General features: G+C 38.5%; 1 protein-coding gene across 2 annotated transcripts in view; it reads left to right on the forward strand.

The window, feature by feature from the left end:
• The window catches only part of BBS9 (Bardet-Biedl syndrome 9), a 481,201-nt gene that overhangs the window by 106,847 nt on the left and 354,506 nt on the right, over positions 1–19,848 (forward strand). The gene's annotated exons all lie outside the window — the stretch shown is intronic.

Here is a 19,848-nt window from a genome sequence, read left to right on the forward strand (position 1 = left end):
ATAAAAATAAAAACAAATGAAAAAAAACCTAAGGCTAGACACTTGAGACCAAAAGCTTTTGATACACATTGTAAATTGTTTTATGTTGAGAGATGGCCCAAATGTACCATTTTCTCTGCTATGTGTAATATCTGTGCCAAGGTCAGATATTGTCATTTTTTAAAAGTTCAAAATCTCCATGTAATGGGCAAAAGTGATGTGTGATATTTTCTTAATTTAAAAATAGTAGCAAAAAAATATTCATTGGGCAGTTGCTACGTGTTCCCACCTTAGACTATGGTAAGGATTTAACCTTAACTTTCTCATTTAATTCTCAAAGCAACCTTGTAAATTAGGTCATTATTTTCATTTCAGGCACAAGAAAATTTAGGCTTGATAAGATTAAGCAGTTTGCCCAAGGTTGTGTCTTGTGAATGATGGATTTTTAACTTTGTTCATTTACTTAATGATACAAATACTTTAGTTTTTTTCTGATGTTAAATGTTTTGATCTTTTTTGTAATGGCTTCTGATCTTTGTATCTTTCTAATGAAGATCTTTCTTACACTGTGATTCTAAAATATTCTCACATTTTCTTAACTTTCTGGAATTTGTTTTTAGATATTATATGTAGTAGGGCTCTAATTACATGTAGCAGGGCTCTAATTTGGAGAAGGCGATGGCACCCCACTTCAGTACTCTTACCTGGAAAATCCCATGGGCAGAGGAGCCTGGTAAGCTGCAGTCCATGAGGTCGCTAGGAGTTGGACACGACTGAGCGACTTCACTTTCACGCATTGGAGAAAGAAATGGCAACCCACTCCAGTGTTCTTGCCTGGAGAATCCCAGGGACAGGGGAGCCTGATGAGCTGCCGTCTTTGGGCTCGCACAGAGTCAGACACGACTGAAGCGACTTAGCAGCAGCAGCAGCAGCAGGGCTCTAATTTAATTTTTTCCCCAAATGTATATCCTGTTGTCCAAGTGCCATTTATGAATATCATTTGAAATGCTGACTTTCTTATAAAAATGCACATTACCCATTTAGTCATTTATTTGCTCTTAGACTCTATTCCTTTCCCTTGATTTATGTCCATAAATAGCGTGTCTATAAAGAATGCCAATGATTTATTTGTCCATAAATAGTGTATCTATAAAATACAAATATTGTCTTAAAAATTAATGTATAGTATGTTTTGATATGTGGGATGAGTAATCATTCTTTATTGGTCTTGTTCTTAAATATTTATGTTATTCTTGTTTTTTTTTCACTTTCAGGCTTGAAAAAGAGTTTGAGTTCCATGAAAAAAATCATGCTGGAATTTTGTCTGGCATTGCATCACATCTATAGATTATTTTAATACATAACTGACATGTTTATATATTGATTCTTTCCATCCAGGAATATAATTTGTCTTATTATTCATTTAGCTGTCCTTTTATGCTTTTTAGTAAAAATTTTAGTTTTATCTATGTTGATTGTTTACTTGTTGGTTATATCTTCCCTGCCTCTTTTCTTCCCTCCCTCCATCCTTCTTTCACTTCCTTTCCTTTCACTTATGTGCCAAGCACTGCAGCAGCAATATGGTGATAAATATAGAGGTCTGTGTGGGCTTCACTGCTGGCTCAGTGGTAAAGGGAGAAGGCAATGGCAACCCACTGGAAGATCCCATGGACGGAGGAGCCTGGTAGGCTGCAGTCCGTGGGGTCACGAAGAGTCGGACACGACTGAATGACTTCACTTTCACTTTTCCCTTTCATGCATTGGAGAAGGAAGAGGCAACCCACTCCAGTGTTCTTGCCTGGAGAATCCCAGGGACAGAGGAGCCTGGTGGGCTGCCGTCTATGGGGTCGCACAGAGTCGGACACGACTGAAGTGACTTAGCAGCAGCAGCAGTGGTAAAGAATTTTCCTGCCAATGCAGGAGGTGTGGGTTTGTTTCCTGGTCTGAAAAGGTCCCCTGGAGAAGGAATTGGCAACCCACCCCAGTATTCTTGCCTGGAAAACCCCATGGACAGAGGAGCCTAGTGGGCTACAGTCTATGGGGGGTCACAAAGAGCTGAACACAACTTAGCAACTGAACAACAACAACAGTAGAGGTCTGTGACCTTGTTAAGTTTGGAGAGGGAGACATACATTAAGTTGATAATCATAGAAGTAGGTATAGAAGCACAAGTGCTTTGAAGGAAAAGATGCCATGATGATGAGGGTATATTTCAGGCATATATTGTTTAGTTCGGCCTTACTTAATTTGGCCTTCCTAAGGAAGTTAAGATCTGAAAGTTGACTTAGTGTGTTAGGAATTTAATTGCCTTGGTTATTGTGAATGGAATCTTTGTAATAACATTATTATTATTATTTTTGGAGGAGATGGGAGGAAGTCTGGGAATTCAATGTTTTGTTGACAGTTATTTTTCCTGCTCCACAAAAGATAATATTCTGCTCTGTTCTGGGAAACATTGATGTTAAAAAGTCATCTCTTAGTCTAGCTGTTATTCTTTTGCTAGTTTATCAGTCTTTTCTCTATTGCTTTTAAAACATTTCTTTTCTCTTTGGTGTTCTGCAGTTTCTCTGTCAGGCATCTAAGGGAAGATTTATTTCACTTATCCTATTTTCAATTTATTTGGCTTAAACCTAGATCTTAGGATTGATGCTTTTCAACAATTCTGGAAAATCTTCAGCTGTTATTTCTTTGAATATTGCCTCTTTCAAATTCTCTTCATTGTCTCATAATGAAAATCCAGTTAGATACATTAGACCATCTTAGGTTATTGTTCATGTCTCTCTCTCTCTCTTTTTGTTTTTTTGATAATTTTATTATTTTTCGCTGTGCTGGGTGCAGTAATTTTATTCTTTATTGATAATTTCAGTGGATGAAGTCTTTGCAGTTCCGATGCTGCTTTCTAGTATTTTGCTGTCTCATGCTCATATTGCCTCCTGTTCCTTGTGCATTGGGATTTTTGCCTGTGAAGTCATATTCTTGGAACTCTATCCATGGGAATGATTGGTGTGTTCCTTCAAAGATTTGAGTTTTCTTTTGTCAGCGGCTTGGTGGTACTTCTCACCCAGGATCACTTTATACTGACCACAGATTGAGGCTTCTTGGGCAAATCAATAGAGTGAATTTGGTCTGAAAACCCACATTAATATCAGCTTGGGGTTTGTGAATTCTTAGGAGAGAATGTTCTCCTTCATCTTGTTCCAAGTTTTGAGACATGCATTTTGCTTTCTCTTGGGCATGTATGTGTGTGTGTGTGTGGGGGGGGCGGGGGTCAGTGGGTGGGGTGATGCTATTTCTAAGTTCTCCTTACTGTAAGAGTAAAGCCCTTTGTGGTCTTAGCTTTATACTAGGGGGAGAAAGATAATACACAGGCTCAACTGGATTTCCTACATAGAGTGGGCCCCGCTGTTTTTCTTCTTTACCATCTGACATTTTGAGACGATGAAAACTGATGCTGAGGGTATATGGTTTAGGAGAATGCCCCAGGGGCTCTGTTTACCTTTGTAGTTCTCACTTTCACTTAGTGTTTGGCTCCTGAATTTTATTTACCATTTTTAAGGGGAGGCAGCATATTGATATACTCAAAAATACTGCTTTTAATAAACATTTTACTCTGTAATTTTATTGGCAGAATGAGGGTTTTATCTACTGTTCTCATCTACTTATTTTATAATTTCTTTAGTTTTATTTGCCTCTTCAAGCAATCCTTTTAGAAATAAGACAAGAGTAAATGAATTACAGTGAGGAATTCACCAAGAGGCTATATTAAGTTTTGTCTGCCAAAGTGAAATCTTTAACAAGTGAAATCTGTATTTAAATCTGATGTTATTTATCAGCATGTGCGTGTGTGTGTGCTCAGTTGTGTCTGACTCTTTGTGACCTCGTGGACTGTAGCCTGCCAGGCTCCTCTGTCCATGGAATTTTCCAGGCAAGAATACTCTAGCGGGTTGCCATTTCTTACTCCAGGGGATCTTCCTGACTCAGGGATTGAACCTGAGTCTCCTGAGTCTCCTGCATTGGCAGGCAGATTCTTTACCTCTGTGCCACCTGGGAAGCCCCATTTATAAGCACCCTGAATGTATTTGTGATGTACAGCTGTCTTAAATTTGAAATCAGAAAAGAATTTGGAGATTGTCATTAGAGTATCTATTTTATGTGTAGTTTTCAGTCAGAGAAGCAGACTAAGAATTAGGCTTAAATCTGGCTTGGCTGCTTACTGGTTGTGTGTCCTTAACAAACCATTGAACCTTCCTGAGCCTTAGGTCTCTCTGCAGTCGAATAAGAATGATAGTTCTTGATCTTCCCAAGTTACAGAATAGTTGCTAGAGATGGGTATGTTAATAGTATATGGGCCAGTGCTTGTAACCTGCTATTGTTAATTTTGAATTCTTTGATTTACTTAATCTCATGAAATTTCTATGAGAGAAGGTTGTCACTGCATTCAGAAATTGTTACTTTTGTTCAATGCAATCTCTTGAAACCCACCTCAGTTCTTTAGCTTCTTTAATTTCCTCTTTGTATGACATTCAAGCTCAGATAACCCTTAGAGCATAGAGTAGACAGCAAGAAAATTGAAAGCCAGTGTAGAAAGATCTTTTGAAATACATATGGAGTGTTGCCTAGTTATACATGTCTTTCACATTTGTGTCAGATGGAGATATATTTCAGTGTTTTAGGATATAAAGTAAAACTAGTCTTTGATAGACTAGTTTTATCTATCATGTGATATCCAGTTAGTGGCAAAATTTTTGAAAAGTTGATTGCTGTTTGATAGGATTAGATTCTTTGTCTATTTGTCAGCAGAGGGAGCCTTTGCCTCACTTTTTGATTCCAGAAACCCGATAGTGGTAAGTTTGTAAAGAACCAACATATTATGAAAAATGCTTGTTTCCTTATCTAACCTAGGTCTCAATAGGTTTTAAACCAGTTTTTCCTTTCTTCTTATAAAGCAAAAACTTTTTGTGCTTGTTTTCCGAGTTTTTTTTTTTAAATTACTAGTGGTATATAAGTGCTAATATGGGGAGTTCTTTAAAAGTGGTTCCTGCTGGGATAAGGTAATGGCTCTCAAATGCTATGCCCCATTAAAGTTTTAAATGGTCTTAGGGTAATGAAGAAAAATTAAATAATACAGTAAATTTTTCATAAATCTAAAATTTGTTCAATTAAAGGGCTGTGCTTAGTAATGACATTTTCTACTTCGTACTTATTTATTTTACATTGTCTATATAGATAATGTTGGTGATGATAGTCTTTATTTAAAAAAAAAAAAATCTCCTTATCAGGCAGTTTACAACCTATGATCTTCCCCAGTAGTTTCTATTATACATTAGTGAGGTTCAAGAGCCTGGGATCACTGCTTTAGCAAGGACTTTAACAAATAAAGATTGGAACTTCTGACCTGAACCATTTCCAACATCCTGGTTACTTTTGGTTCTAACTTCTCCCTGAGATGTTTACTTCCCTTTTACACTTAAGGAGAGAGACTTAATGACTAAACTACTGTATCTGATATTCAAGATATAAGTGTAGGTACTAGGGATAGTTGGTTTATTTTTTTTTAAGTGTGCTAAATTTGGAATTAAGACTGGCTTACATTCCTACCATGTTCCAGGTCCTAAACTGGGTAGTTTGCATAAGTTCCCTTCTTTAGTCTTTACAGCAACCCAGTGGGGTATAGAGACTGTGATAAGGTTTATTTTGCATGTGAAGAAACAGAAATTAAAGTAGCCAAAGTTACATATCTAGAATGTGTCAGAGCAGGGTTTAGAACATGACCATGTGGTCTTTTTGATTCAAAATCATTGCTCTTTCCACTATGTATTTTCCTCTACTTTGTACTCTATTTGTTACTTTTCCCATGTTTACTCAATTTGTTCTTTTATGATATACCATCTTGATCTAAGAACAAGAAATACTTGAGAGTATCCTATTTAATGGGACTTCCCAGGTGGCTCAGATGGTAAAGAATCTACCTGCAACTCAGGAGACCTGGGTTCAATCTCTGGGTCAGGAAGATCCCCTGGAGGAGGGCATGGCAACCCACTCCAGTATTCTTGCCTGGAGAATCCCCATGGACAGAGGAGCCAGGCAGGCTACAGTCCATGGGTTGCAAAATGTTGGATTTGACTGAGTGACTAAGCAGCAGCAGCAGCCCAGGTGGCTCAGTGGTAAAGAATCTGCTTGTAATGCAGGAGATGTGAGTTTGATCCTTGGGTTGGAAAGATTCCTTGAAAAAGGAAATGGCAACCTGCTCTAATATTTTTGCCTGGGAAATCCTATGGACAGAGGAGACTGGTGGGCTACAGTCCACAAGGTCACAAAGAGTCAGACATAACTGAATGACTGAGCGAGCATGCATCCTGTTTAGTACCCTTTTTTGGGGTACTTTTCCTATGGTGATAATTGTTTGTTTCATATTACCCAGAGAAAGACTTTATTCAGTGCTCTAATAATTACTAAAGCTTTTAGGCTTAATCTGTGTATGGTTTTGAAGTTAGAGTTTTATAAAATACTGATAGATTTAAAGATCATTCTTTTTCTTTTGTATCCTCTTTGGGCTGCCACAGTTTATTCTTTATGGTTAAGTGATTTCCCTTCCCATGCATATATTTTCCTTTTGCTGTCCTCCCCAACCCGACCTGTATCTCCTATGTCTTTCCATTAGGCTTTTATCTTTCTTAAAAGCAGTGTTATCCTTAATCTTTTCCCCCTCTGCTTAGTATTTCCTAGTGTCTTTAATGTGCATATAGTAAGTACTTTGTCTTTTGACATAATATTAAGCCTTGAAATAATTCAGAATTTAGTTTCTTAAGTGTCATGTGTTAAAACTAATAATTTCAGGGCCTTTTTCATACCACATTTACTTTGCTGCTATTCATTCATTCAACAAATGTTTATTGAGTTCTGCTATGTCCTGGTGCGGAGAAGGCAATGGCAACCCACTCCAGTACTCTTGCCTGGAAAATCCCATGGACGGAGGGGCCTGGTGGGCTGCAGTCCATGGGGTCGCTAGGAGTCGGACATGACTGAGGGACTTCACTTTATTTTTTCACTTTCATGCATTGGAGAAGGAAATGGCAACCCACTCCAGTATTCTTGCCTGGAGAATCTCAGGGCCGGGGGAGCCTGGTGGGCTGCCGTCTGTGGGGTTGCACAGAGTCGGACACGACTGAAGCGACTTAGCAGCATGTCCTGGGGACTATTTGGGGTAGAAAGGGTGGGGAATAAAGCATAATGCCAGATTTCATGGGGCTTTCATGTGACTATGATAATATTGTCAAATATCTTGGGCTACTTGATGATCATTAGCATCCTGTATCTAGTTCTGCAGTTTGACATGGTTTTCTACTTTCACGAGGATTCACTAGACGTGAACAGGTGTTTTTGGAGTACCAACTTATAAGGGCCTATACTCAATACTGTGAGCTAGACAGTGAAAACAAAATTGACTTACCTTCAAGGCTTTTATTATTCACTTATGGAAGTTGAAGAGGGGAGAGAGATATGCCAAATTTAGCTGTATCACCAGGAAAAATTTTGTCAGTACTAACAGGCAGTGATGCAGAATGTACTCAGAAAGAAAAGAGGGAGAATGGATTATTTATGCCTGAAGGGGATTGGAGAAAGCTTCAAAGTGGTGGAGTTGGATCCTGGGGATGGAGGACATCTAGAAGGATTTTGTGAGGTTAAGATGGGGGAATGGTGCCTGAGGTGCATTGGACTTACAGTAACAAACACATAAGGACCTTTGGACAAGCTTATGTTACCTGAGAACCCCATGTTACCTGAAGTCTTTGGTGGTCGGGATTGGATGAGAGGGAGTAGTTAGAGTTCATTGAGCAGATACATTGAAGAGTTCTTTGGATATCCTACTTATTAATTTCTACTTATTTCTGAAGATGCTGGTGTACTTTTGAATTTTTTGAGTTGGTTGACAACATGATTGCATCTGTATATTAAGATGATTACTTTGGTGTATTTGTTTTTATGCCTTTAATTCAGGAAATGGTATTTTAACTGCTTCTTTTAGGAGAGTCCAAGGACATTTAATAGACCAAACACATCGAACCTTGTGATAAGAATTGACAGTTCAGGAAATTTAAAGTCCTTGTTGTCAGTATCCCCAATTCATTTTGATTTGCCTTTTAAATTGTATGAGTTTAGATGAAGTTGAACCTCAGCTAAGAATCTCCTGGCATTATTTTTTTCACAACCTAATTTAATTGGCTATAATGAATTCAGGGATGTAGACTTTTAATACACTGATGATTTTAGGATTGAGAGTTAATAATATACAAAAAGCAAATATTTAGCTTTTGGAGTTATTTCTTTATGGGACTGATAATATTTGCAAATAAAGAAGTATTTATACAAAATACTTAAATTGTTTTCTTTTTAGAATATTTTTGGGGCAAGAGTTTTCTGGATTTCTTATCATGGCTAGTTATTACCTTGAGAAATTTATCTCACTTTCAAACCAGTTATTAAAAAAAATAGATCCCCAACCCTCACTGTTTAAGAATTTTCCTTTTGGATGAGAGAGAAGAAAGGAATGCTAATAAATAATGGGCTCTGCTGTATGATATCATCTATCTTGTCTTTCTTATGTCATCCTGCAAAAAACATCAATAAAAGAGAGGCAGGGTGGGGTTTGGGGAAGAATCTGGGTATGTGTGTGTTGGGGGAGGGAACAGAGGCAGGGGCAGCTCATTGACAGAGAGGGCTTTCAGACACACTCATAATGTACTTCTTTAGAGATTTCAGTAGTGACCATATTAGAGAAATTGCCGTTTTGAGGAAAGTAAGCTTAAAATAGAAAACCATGTTGGATAGACAGAAACGCACACAGACCTAGGTTTTGAGAGATTTTCCATAGTTCTTGAAGTCTTAAAAAACCCTTTGCTTTGGCAGAAAGGGTGAAGTTCTGATTTGGTGTATGCTTCTTCCCACATTAAATTTTATCCTTTTTGGTCTGAAGGATTTTTTTCCTTATAATTTTAAATTATTCACATAATTTGGCCTGAAAGAGACTAGTAATCCAGTAACATTAATTACTTACCATTTACTGAAAGCTTACCAGGTACCAGCCAGTATGTTTTTTTTGTATTTTGTCCTGACTATGGCATCATACAATCTTCTCCTATACACCTGCTTTGCAGACGAGGAAACCTGCTAGAGCTTTCAGGGCTGAAATAAGTTTGCAGCAAATCTGGGCTTCAGCTGTGGCTTTGCCATCAGTTCTGATGAGAATGCCTGCCATCTTCATCAGCAGTGTCTCCCACCACTCAACACCCTTCCTCAGTGTTTACTGATCTTATTCCTCTTTAAACATGGCTCTCTTTTAATCCTGTAATCCAAGACTTTGAATGGTGTGCTCTCTGCTTTTGCTTTCCTGAATGTCTGGCAAACTCTTTCTTAGCCTGCAAAACCCAAGTGTTATTTCTGTTCTGAAGCTTTTCTTAATTTTTCCAGATACTGTTAATCATACTTCCGTACATCATCTTTTAAATTATTTTAGTATACCTCTGTTCTCACATTGTTATAACTCCCATGTTCTGAGAGTAGCAACTGTCTCTCCTAGCACATGCTAGGTTCAGTGAATGTTTGTGGAATTTGTTGAATGAATGTGAATTCTGGAGAGTATTATCAAACCTTTCATGATCATTGCATCTGACAATGTAATTCACCCAATATTTTGTGGATGCAAGTGATAATATAATGTTTAGGACCTCCTTTTAAACTCTGACATTGCATTCATATTGAATCTGTCACATGTAATGCTAATTTAATGAATGGTTGTAATTTCTTTATAATATGTTATTAACCTTGTTCACAGTTGGGGGGGTGGAAATTGTGATAAATAACTTGGTGGAACACATACTAGTGGTCTTTGTAAGCGTATTAAAGTTCCTATTAAAAAGAGACACATTAAAATGTCAAAAGGCAAGTTCGTAGAAAGAGTTAGTATGTAGTCCCAATTTTTATTTTTTTGAGTCCTAAAGTAATTACTCTCATGAAGTTATTTATTGGGGTAACACTTGAATAATAGTTGAGAATTTGTATAATTTTTCCCTGGTACATACTTAAAAAATGTTAGCCATTTAGCTCAACACATGTATCCTATTTGATTTCCCCTCTTTTCTTAGGGCTTTAAGAAATGATATTTAATGGAAAGTTTACAATCTTGCAGGCTGTAGCAATCCACCTACATTTGTTTTTAAGTCAGTATCGGTTGAAATCCTACTTTGAACATTTTTCCATCCTTGCTCACAGCAAACATGCTGTATCATTTTTGAGTTAAGTTTGCATAAAGATTAATAAGTTAGCGTTTCGGTTTTTCTGTAACAACAACAAAACCTTTTTCCATGCATGCATAAGGCAAGCAAGCGGAAGTTCCACAGACTCTTGGACTCTTCTGTTCGTATGCATCAGTCTCTTGATGTTTCCTGTCTGCCTTTTGGACTACCTATACAGCTGTTTTTCATGTGTTTTTCAGACTTGGAGAAGGACCAAGTCTTTTTGACAGCTGCATGCTGAACTGCAATATACGCTTGGCCACAGGTCACGTTTGCATTTCTTCACTTGTATTTTTCCTCAGTGTGTAAAAGAAATATGAGCATAGAGAGATTCAGAAAGCATGTAGCATGCTGAGTAATGGTAGTCTCCCTTCATGTATGCTTCTGCCCTTACTCTGCTACATATATTCCACAGGAAGAAAAAGACAGCAGAAAAAGGGAGGAAATGGTATTCAGAACTACCCTCTATGGGCCCCTTGTTGCTATAATAATGAATGATGGAAAATGCTCTGGGTCATGCATGGTGGAAGGAACCGAGATAGGTGCACGCACACATAGACACACACACACACACACACGCGCACACACATGCACACACACAGGGCTACAGACCATTTTAGTGAATGGGCTATAATTTAGTAAAATTATAACAGTTAAACTAGCAGGCAATCAACATATAATTGATTACCAGTTTATGCATCATGTTAAAGCTTTGACTGGATGATATTTTATCACCAGGAAATGGGATACACTTTTTAATAAATATTCATTTCATGAAGTTGCCATAATGGAACTTTCTTGCTTTCACTCACCCATCCCCACAGTCACAGAATTTTTTCTTTGTCTTTGGAAATGAAAAATAACTGATTTCCAAAATTCTTTCACAATGATTTTGCTTGGTCTTTTTGTCAGTTTGTCCCTAGATCTTGCAATTAGCATTTCAAATCACAATGCTTATTTTTCTCTCATCATGGTTAAGATTAATGAGATAAACATCAGATTTTAAATTCTGATGAAATCTCCAAACCTTCCTAGTTATTTCAACTTTAAAAGATATTTCCCCCGTATTGTTTAATGATGCTTTTTGAGGAAGCATCACTTAGATATTGTCATCTTTTCAATCTGTTGCTTTTACATTTCGTGCCCTATTGGTAAAACTTGATCCATTTCATTATATCAAATCTAGCTGCCTCTGTATCTTTTCCTAATATGTTCTCTTTTCTCTTAAAGAAATTTCCTCTGCTTTTCCCTTTGATTCCTTTTCCTTCTGCCTGTCCTTCTCAGTCTAGGCATTCTCAGTCCAGAGGTATGCTACATCCAACCTCTATCACAAAACCTTTCACAGGAAACTCACCATAATGAAGTGCTTTGGTTTTCTATAGTACTTACTCTGTTTCACATCATTTAGACTGTATTTGTTAGCATACATTTGGAGAAGGAAATGGCAACCTACTCCAGTGTTCTTGCCTGGAGAATCCCAGGGACGGGGGAGCCTGGTGGGCTGCCGTCTATGGGGTCGCACAGAGTCGGACACGACTGAAGCGACTTAGCAGCAGCATACATTATTTTAAAAAATGGATCTAGTGTGCTATAATGGAGTCAGATTCTGGTTTGAATATTGTCATTTTTTAATTCTTTGGCATTAGATGAATTATTTAAGCTCTGTGGTTTTCAGTCTTCTCACGTGTAAAATGAGACTGTTGTTAGTAAAGCATGTAGCTGTGTGCTGGGTAAATGTTTAGCACAAAGGTGGGAACATAACAGGTGCTCAATAAATGGCAGGAGTAATTTGCTGTTCCATGTTTCTTACAGCTCCTAATATAGCACTGAGCATGTGGTAAAGGCCGTATGGTTCATGGCTAGGTCATTTAAATAGCTCCTGAAATCCCATCACTTTTATGAAGGCTTCCTGTTGGCTGCTGTATTAGAACTACAGAACTTTCATGGCTTCTATAGGCCGTTCTTTCTTTTCCCATTATCTGTAAGGGGAGCCTTTGGTATGTTTTCTGAACTGACTTCCAAAACAGTGATTTGAAGGAATTATTTATTTATTTTTGAGTAATGTTTTGGATTGATCCCTACATTTTTCTAAACGCCAGTGGCCAGGATTGTAATAAATAAAGCATTTTTCATGTACTTAAAATGCAGTATGTGAAGCACATAGAATAGAGTCTCAGCCAATCTGAGCTGCAGATGAATAAATTATTCTGTCTAGCTTACTTCAGCTCAACAGATGTTTATTAATGTTTGTCCTATGTGGCAGGCATTTTCTAATTGTTGGGTTTACAAAGATGAGTAAGGTTTACCTTCCTGCCTTTGAGTTTAACCTAGAGTTAATGAGAGACACAAAAATAGATCATTTCGGTCAGTCACTAGTTGTGAGATGAAGGTAAGGGTGGGGCTCTCCGGGATCACAGGAAAGAGAAGGTTTCTGGGAAGACACGAGCTTCAGCCTGTGATGTCTCTCAGAGGACAAATGGTTTGATCCACTTGGCTCAGGGACAGAGACCCAACTCAGCTTCAATATTCATGAGAATTTATTACCTGTAAAGTTCATGAAAAGGTTTGGTTCCAAGTGAGACTTGATGCGCTAGCTCAAACAGTTAAGAGCTGATCTCTTAACCGCACCCTTGTAAAAGTCAAATGGCTTCTGTGATTCCAGACCTTATCCGCCTCACATGTGACTCCCTGGGGGGAAGAGTAGGGTTTTCTTTAGTTTCATCTCAGTTTAGGGATTTAGTTTCTTTCATTGGCTGTAAATTATAACCATCCTTTAACCAATCACTGTAACTAGTGGGATCCTAATTAGTTCACATAAGTCAGAGCCTACCTATCCTCAAGTTTAGAATGAAGTCAGTCTCATTCAAGCTTTGTGGCTAAAGATGGGAGGAGAGGGGAATGGATGACCAGGATGCGTCCAGTATATATTCACTATCCCAGCGGAAGACAATTGTGAGAGTTTTTTTTTTTTTGGAAAGGTAATAATATAAGCAAAAGCAAGGAAGTGTGCACCAACATGATGTGCGTGGGAGACAGCAAGTATTTAAATATTAATACAGCATGCAGTGTGAAACCTAGAGAATAATAATGTGATGCAGTATTTAACCCCTCCTGGATCTTCTGATTTTCATACATTGCTTAATTTAATTCTCATAACACCTAACTAGGTAGGTTCATCATCTTGTAGATAAATACTGGGTACTAGGTAGGTGCATCAACTTGTAGATAAGGAATTTGAGCCCAAAGTAACAGCTAATAATTGGCTGAGCTGGACTAAACTCAGATTATCTGACTATAGAGGCAGCCCACGGGGACATGACAGTATAGTACTTTCCTCTGTATTGCTAGAGTTTCTGCAAAAAAGACTTCATATATCATGCTAAAGAGCCAAGTTTTGTCTGGGGCTCAAGTTTTCTTCAAGCTCTAGGTCTGTTGTAACCTGTGAAAACAATGGTTCTCAAACTTGATCATGCATCAAATAACCTCTTGTTGTCGTTGCTTAGTCACTAAGTTGTGTCCGACACTTTTTGGACCCCATGGACTGTAGCCTGCCAGGCTCTTCTGTCATTGTGATTGTCCAGGCAAGAATACTGGAATGGGTTGCTGTTTCCTTCTCCTGGGCATCTTCCTGACCCAGGGATTGAACCCATGTCTCCTGCATTGACAGGTGGATTCTTTACTACTAAGCTACTAGGGAATACTGAAACAACCTCTAGGGGCTTATTAAAACCTAGACTTCTTGGGCCCTTAGACCAGAGTTTCTGATTCCATAGATTTAGAGTGGGACTCTAGGATTTGCATTTCTAAGAATTTCCGTAGACAATCCTGATGCTGGTGGTCTGGGGGCCACAATTTGAGGAGCACTTCTTTGAGGTCTTTGGGAGGCTTTGGTTCAGTGACATTCAACATATTGAAATGAACTTAAATTTTACTGGTACTTTTACCTGGAAGTATACATATCTTGACCTCACATTCTTTAATAATACAGAGACTATATTTGGTTACAGTAGTATCCTCCCCCATAGATCAATGAAACAATGTTTTTCATTGATTGGATTTCTTCTGTCTCTGATTCTTGACTTCCTAAGATTAAATGTATTGCCCTCCTCCTAGGTCCTGCTCAACTTGCCAGTGCTCACTATTCTCCTTGATGGTTAAAAAAAGTACATTTGTATACAAAAGCAATATATTTGAACACTTTACTTTGTTTACATTTTTATTGTGAAAAATTTAAATATCAGAATAACATGAGTCTCCGTATTAACACCATTTAGAGTCAACAGTTGTAAATGTTTAACATATACATGTATACACAATTTTTTTGTGAATGATTTGAAGTCAAATTACAGATCTTGTGCCACTTCACTCATAACTGTTGAAACACATATTTAATGAGAACATTCTCTTATGTAATCACACCATGATCACACTTAAGAAAATTAACAGTAATTCCTACTATTACCTAACATGCATTCACATTCCAATTTCCCCACTTGTCCCAATGTCTTCTATATCTGGTTGTGTTTTGGTACCAGGGTCTAATCAAGTGAAATTAAATTTTAAGAGTCAGCAAAGCTGGGTGGGTCTTTATGCTCAGATAAGTTCTATGTTATTTAAAATACAAATTTGGTTGCTTTAATAAAGACCCAGCTTAATCAAGGAAGATTTCTGTCAAATTTGATCACTTGGAGATAAAGTGGTCCAGGACTGATAGGCAGCTCTTTTGCTTTCAATATGTGGCTTCTATCTCTGAGGCCAGGATAGCTGTTCCAGCCCTATCATCATGCTGGGAAGAGAGGAAAAGAGTGTATACTCATTCCTTTTAAGGATATGTCTGGATGGTGCACATATCAACTTGCTCCTGTCTCACTGGCAAGAAAGTAATCATATGATATATCTGTTATACAGGCCTGGAGATATAGGCTTTGATTCTGTCTGGATGGCTGTGTGTCTAGAGGTAATTCAAGTACACAGAGCACCCATACAATCTCATACCTTATGGTTTGAAAGCTTTAATATAATTAGTAGATAAAGAATAGATAAAAAAACTTAAAACAGTGACTAAAAAACCTACTATGCATTATAAAAGAATTTGAGCATTGAGGGAATACTCTTCAAAACAGCATTAACAGGAACAATCTCTTTTTCTTTAGAGATGCCAGAGTGAATCAGATGTGTGTTTAGTGAACATATGCTAAGACAATATTCAACCTGAAACGTTTCTCAGATTATTTAAAAATGGTTAAATTTATTGAATCAATCAAGAGAGGGTGGAGTATGTTGCAGTAATAAGCACCCAAAATCACGGTGTGTTTTCTTTTAAAAACACTCCTTTGGCAACACGTTTTTCTTTTTAAAAATTGCCCTTGTTTCCATAATCAGATACAGTAATAAGATCGCCATCAATTTCTATACAATTTCATTTGTTTTTGAGTAAAGTGTTCTTTAAACTTCAACATTTAGGTATATATACTATATTGACCCTGTTTAGTCGCTCAGTCGTGTCCGACTCTTTGCAACCCTATGGACTGTAGCCCGCCAGGCTGCTCTGTCCATGGAATTCTTCAGGCAAGAATAGTGCAATGGGTTGCCATGCGCTTCTCCAGTATTGACCCTGATATCAAGGTAATATGAAATAGTTACTATAGGACTTACTGTACACAGTAAGTATGAGTTCGAGATGACTAATTAATTAGAAAACTGACCTTTTGTTTATTCCATTAGTGCAACTTGATTTTCCTTTGACAGAATTCTTCCCTTTGTGATATTGAGACAAGAGTATATAGTAATCACACTAGCAGGTGAGAAGTTAGAGTCACTGGATCTTTCTCAGATTAGAGATACTATCAATTCAGTCTCTCAGTTGTGTTCGATTCTTTGTGACCCCATGAACTGCAGCATGCCAGGCTTCCCTGTCCATCACCAGCTCCAAGAACTTGCTCAAACTCATGTTCATCGAGTCAGTGATGCCATCCAACCATATTATCCTCTGTTGTTCCCTTTGCCCCCTGCCTTCAATCTTTCCCAGCATCAGGGTCTTTTCCAATGAGTCAGTTCTTCGCAACAGGTGGCCAAAGTATTGGAGTTTCAGCTTCAGCATCAGTCCTTCCAATGAATATTCAGGCCTGATCTCCTTTAGGATGGAAAAGAGTCCTTGGACTCCTTGCAGTCCAAGGGATTCTCAAGAGTCTTCTCCAACACCACAGTTCCAAAGCATCAATTCTTCGGTGCTCAGTTTTCTTTATAGTCCAACTGTCACATCCATACATGACTACTGGAAAAAACATAGCCTTGACCAGACGGACCTTTGTTGGCAAAGTAATGTCTCTGCTTTTTAATGTGCTGTCTAGGTTGGTCATAGCTTTTCTTCCAAGGAGCAAGTGTCTTTTAATTTCATGGCTGCAGTCACCATCTGCAGTGATTTTGGAGCCTAAGAAAATAAAGTCTGTCACTTTTTCCATTGTTTCCCCATCTATTTGCCATGAAGTGATGGGACCAGATGCCATGATCTTAGTTTTCTGAATGTTGAGTTTTAAGCCAACTTTTTCACTCTCCTTTTTTGCTTTCGTTAAGAGACTGTTTAATTCTTCTTTGCTTTCTCCTGTAAAGGTGGTGTCATCTGCATATCTGAGGTTACTGATATTTCTCCTGGCAATCTTGATTCCAGCTTGTGCTTCATCCAGCTCGGCATTTTGTATGATGTACTCTGCATATAAGTTAAATAAGCAGGGTGACAATATACAGCCTTGACATACTCCTGTCCCAATTTGGAACCAATCTGTTGTTCCATGTATGGGTTTAAATGTTGCTTCTTGACCTTCATACAGATTTCTCAGGATGCAGGTCAGGTGGTCTGATATTCCCATCTCTTTCAGAATTTTCTATAGTTTATTCTGATCCACACTGTCAAAGGCTTTGGCGTAGTCAATAAAGCAGAAGTAGATGTTCTTCTGGAACTCTCTTGCTTTTTCCATGATTCAACAGATGTTGGCAATTTAATCTCTGAATCCTCTGCCTTTTCTAAATCCAGCTTGAACATCTGGAATTTCATGGTTCATGTATTGTTGAAGCCTGGCTTGGAGAATTTTGAACATTACTTTGCTAGTGTGTGAGATGAGTAAAATTGTGAGGTAGTTTGAGCATTCTTTGGCATTGCCTTTCTTTGGGATTGGAATGAAAACTGACCTTTTCCAATTCTGTGGCCACTGTTGAGTTTTCCAAATTTGCTGGCATATTGAGTGCAGCACTTTGACAGCATCATCTTTTAGGATTTGAAATATCTCAACTGGAATTCCATCACCTCCACTAGCTTTGTTCATAGTGATGCTTCCTGAGGCCCACTTGATTTCACATTCCAGCATGTCTGGCCTGAGGTAAGGGATCATGGTTATCTGGGTTGTGAAGATCTTTATTGTATAGCTCTTCTGTGTATTCTTGCCACCTCTTCTTAATATATTCTGCTTCTGTTAGGTTTCTATACATATGTTAGACATACTATTTCTGTCCTTTATTGTGCCCATCTTTGTATGAGATGTTCCCTTCAGTTCAGTTCAGTTCAGTTCAGTCGCTCAGTCGTGTCCGACTCTTCGCGACCCCATGAATCGCAGCACGCCAGGCCTCCCTGTCCATCACCAAATCTCGGAGTTCACTCAGACTCACCATCCAGTCATCTCATCCTCTGTCATCCCCTTCTCCTCCTGCCCCCAATCCCTAACAACATCAGAGTCTCTTTTCCAGTGAGTCAACTCTTCGCATGAGGTGGCCAAAATATTGGAGTTTCAGCTTCAGCATCATTCCCTCCAAAGAAATCCCAGGGCTGATCTCCTTCAGAATGGACTGGTTGGATCTCCTTGCAGTCCAAGGGACTCTCAAGAGTCTTCTCCAACACCACAGTTCAAAAGCATCAATTCTTCAGCACTCAGCCTTCTTCACAGTCCAAGTCTCACATCCATACATGACCACAGGAAAAACCATAGCTTTGACTAGACGGACCTTTGTTGGCAGAGTAATGTCTCTGCTTTTGAATATGCTATCTAGGTTGGTCATAACTTTCCTTCCAAGGAGTAAGCATCTTTTAATTTCATGACTGCAGTCACCATCTGCAGTGATTTTGGAGCCCAGAAAAATAAAGTCTGACATTGTTTCCGCATCTATTTCCCATGAAGTGATGGGACCGGATGCCATGATCTTTGTTTTCTGAATGTTGAGCTTTAAGCCAACTTTTTCAATCTCCACTTTCACTTTCATCAAGAGGCTTTTGAGTTCCTCTTCACTTTCTGCCATAAGGGTGGTATCATCTGCATATCTGAGGTTATTGATATTTTTCCCGGCAATCTTGATTCTAGCTTGTGTGCTTCTTCCAGCCCAGCATTTCTCATGATGTACTCTGCATAGAAGTTAAATAAGCAGGGTGACAATATACAGCCTTGACGTACTCCTTTTCCTATTTGGAACCAGTCTGTTGTTCCATGTCCAGTTCTAACTGTTGCTTTCTGACTTGCATACCGGTTTCTCAAGAGGCAGGTCAGGTGGTCTGGTATTCCCATCTCTTTCAGAGTTTTCCACAGTTTATTGTGATCCACACAGTCAAAGGCTTTGGTATAGTCAATAAAGCAGAAATAGATGTTTTTCTGGAACTCTCTTGCTTTTTCCACGATCCAGCGGATGTTGGCAATTTGATCTCTGGTTCCTCTGCCTTTTCTAAAACCAGCTTGAACATCAAGAAGTTCACGGTTCACGTATTGCTGAAGCCTGGCTTGGAGAATTTTGAGCATTACTTTATTGGTATGCCAGATGCGTGCAATTGTGTGGTAGTTTGAGCATTCTTTGGCATTGCCTTTCTTTGGGATTGGAATGAAAACTGACCTTTTCCAGTCCTGTGGCCACTGCTGAGTTTTCCAAATTTGCCGGCATATTGAGTGCAGCACTTTCACAGCATTATCTTTTAGGATTTGAAATAGCTCAACTGGAATTCCATCACCTCCACTAACTTTGTTCGTAGTGATGCTTTCTAAGGCCCACTTGACTTCACATTCCAGAATGTCTGGCTCTAGGTCAGTGATCACACCATTGTGATTATCTGGGTTGTGAAGATCTTTTTTGTACAGTTCTTCTGTGTTTTCTTGCCACCTTTTCTTAATATCTTCTGCTTCTGTTAGATCCATACCATTTCTGTCCTTTATCAAGCTGATCTTTGCATGAAATGTCCCCTTGGTAGCTCTAATTTTCTTGAAGAGATCTCTAGTCTTTCCCATTCTGTTGTTTCCCTCTATTTCTGCATTGATCACCTAGGAAGGCTTTCTTATCTCTTCTTGCTATTCTTTGGAGCTCTGTATTCAGATGTTTATATCTTTCCTTTGCTCCTTTGCTTTTTGCTTCTCTTCTTTTCACAGCTATTGGTAAGGCCTCCCCAGACAGCCATTTTGCTTTTTTGCGTGTCTTTTTCTTGGAGATGGTCTTGATTCCTGCCTCCTGTACAATGTCACGAACCTCCGTCCATAGTTCTTCAGGCACTCTGTCTATCGGATCTAATCCCTTGAATCCATTTGTCAATTCCATTGTATAATCGTAAGGGATT

This window comes from Bos indicus x Bos taurus, chromosome 4, assembly GCF_003369695.1.
Source record: "Bos indicus x Bos taurus breed Angus x Brahman F1 hybrid chromosome 4, Bos_hybrid_MaternalHap_v2.0, whole genome shotgun sequence".
NCBI lineage: Eukaryota > Metazoa > Chordata > Mammalia > Artiodactyla > Bovidae > Bos > Bos indicus x Bos taurus.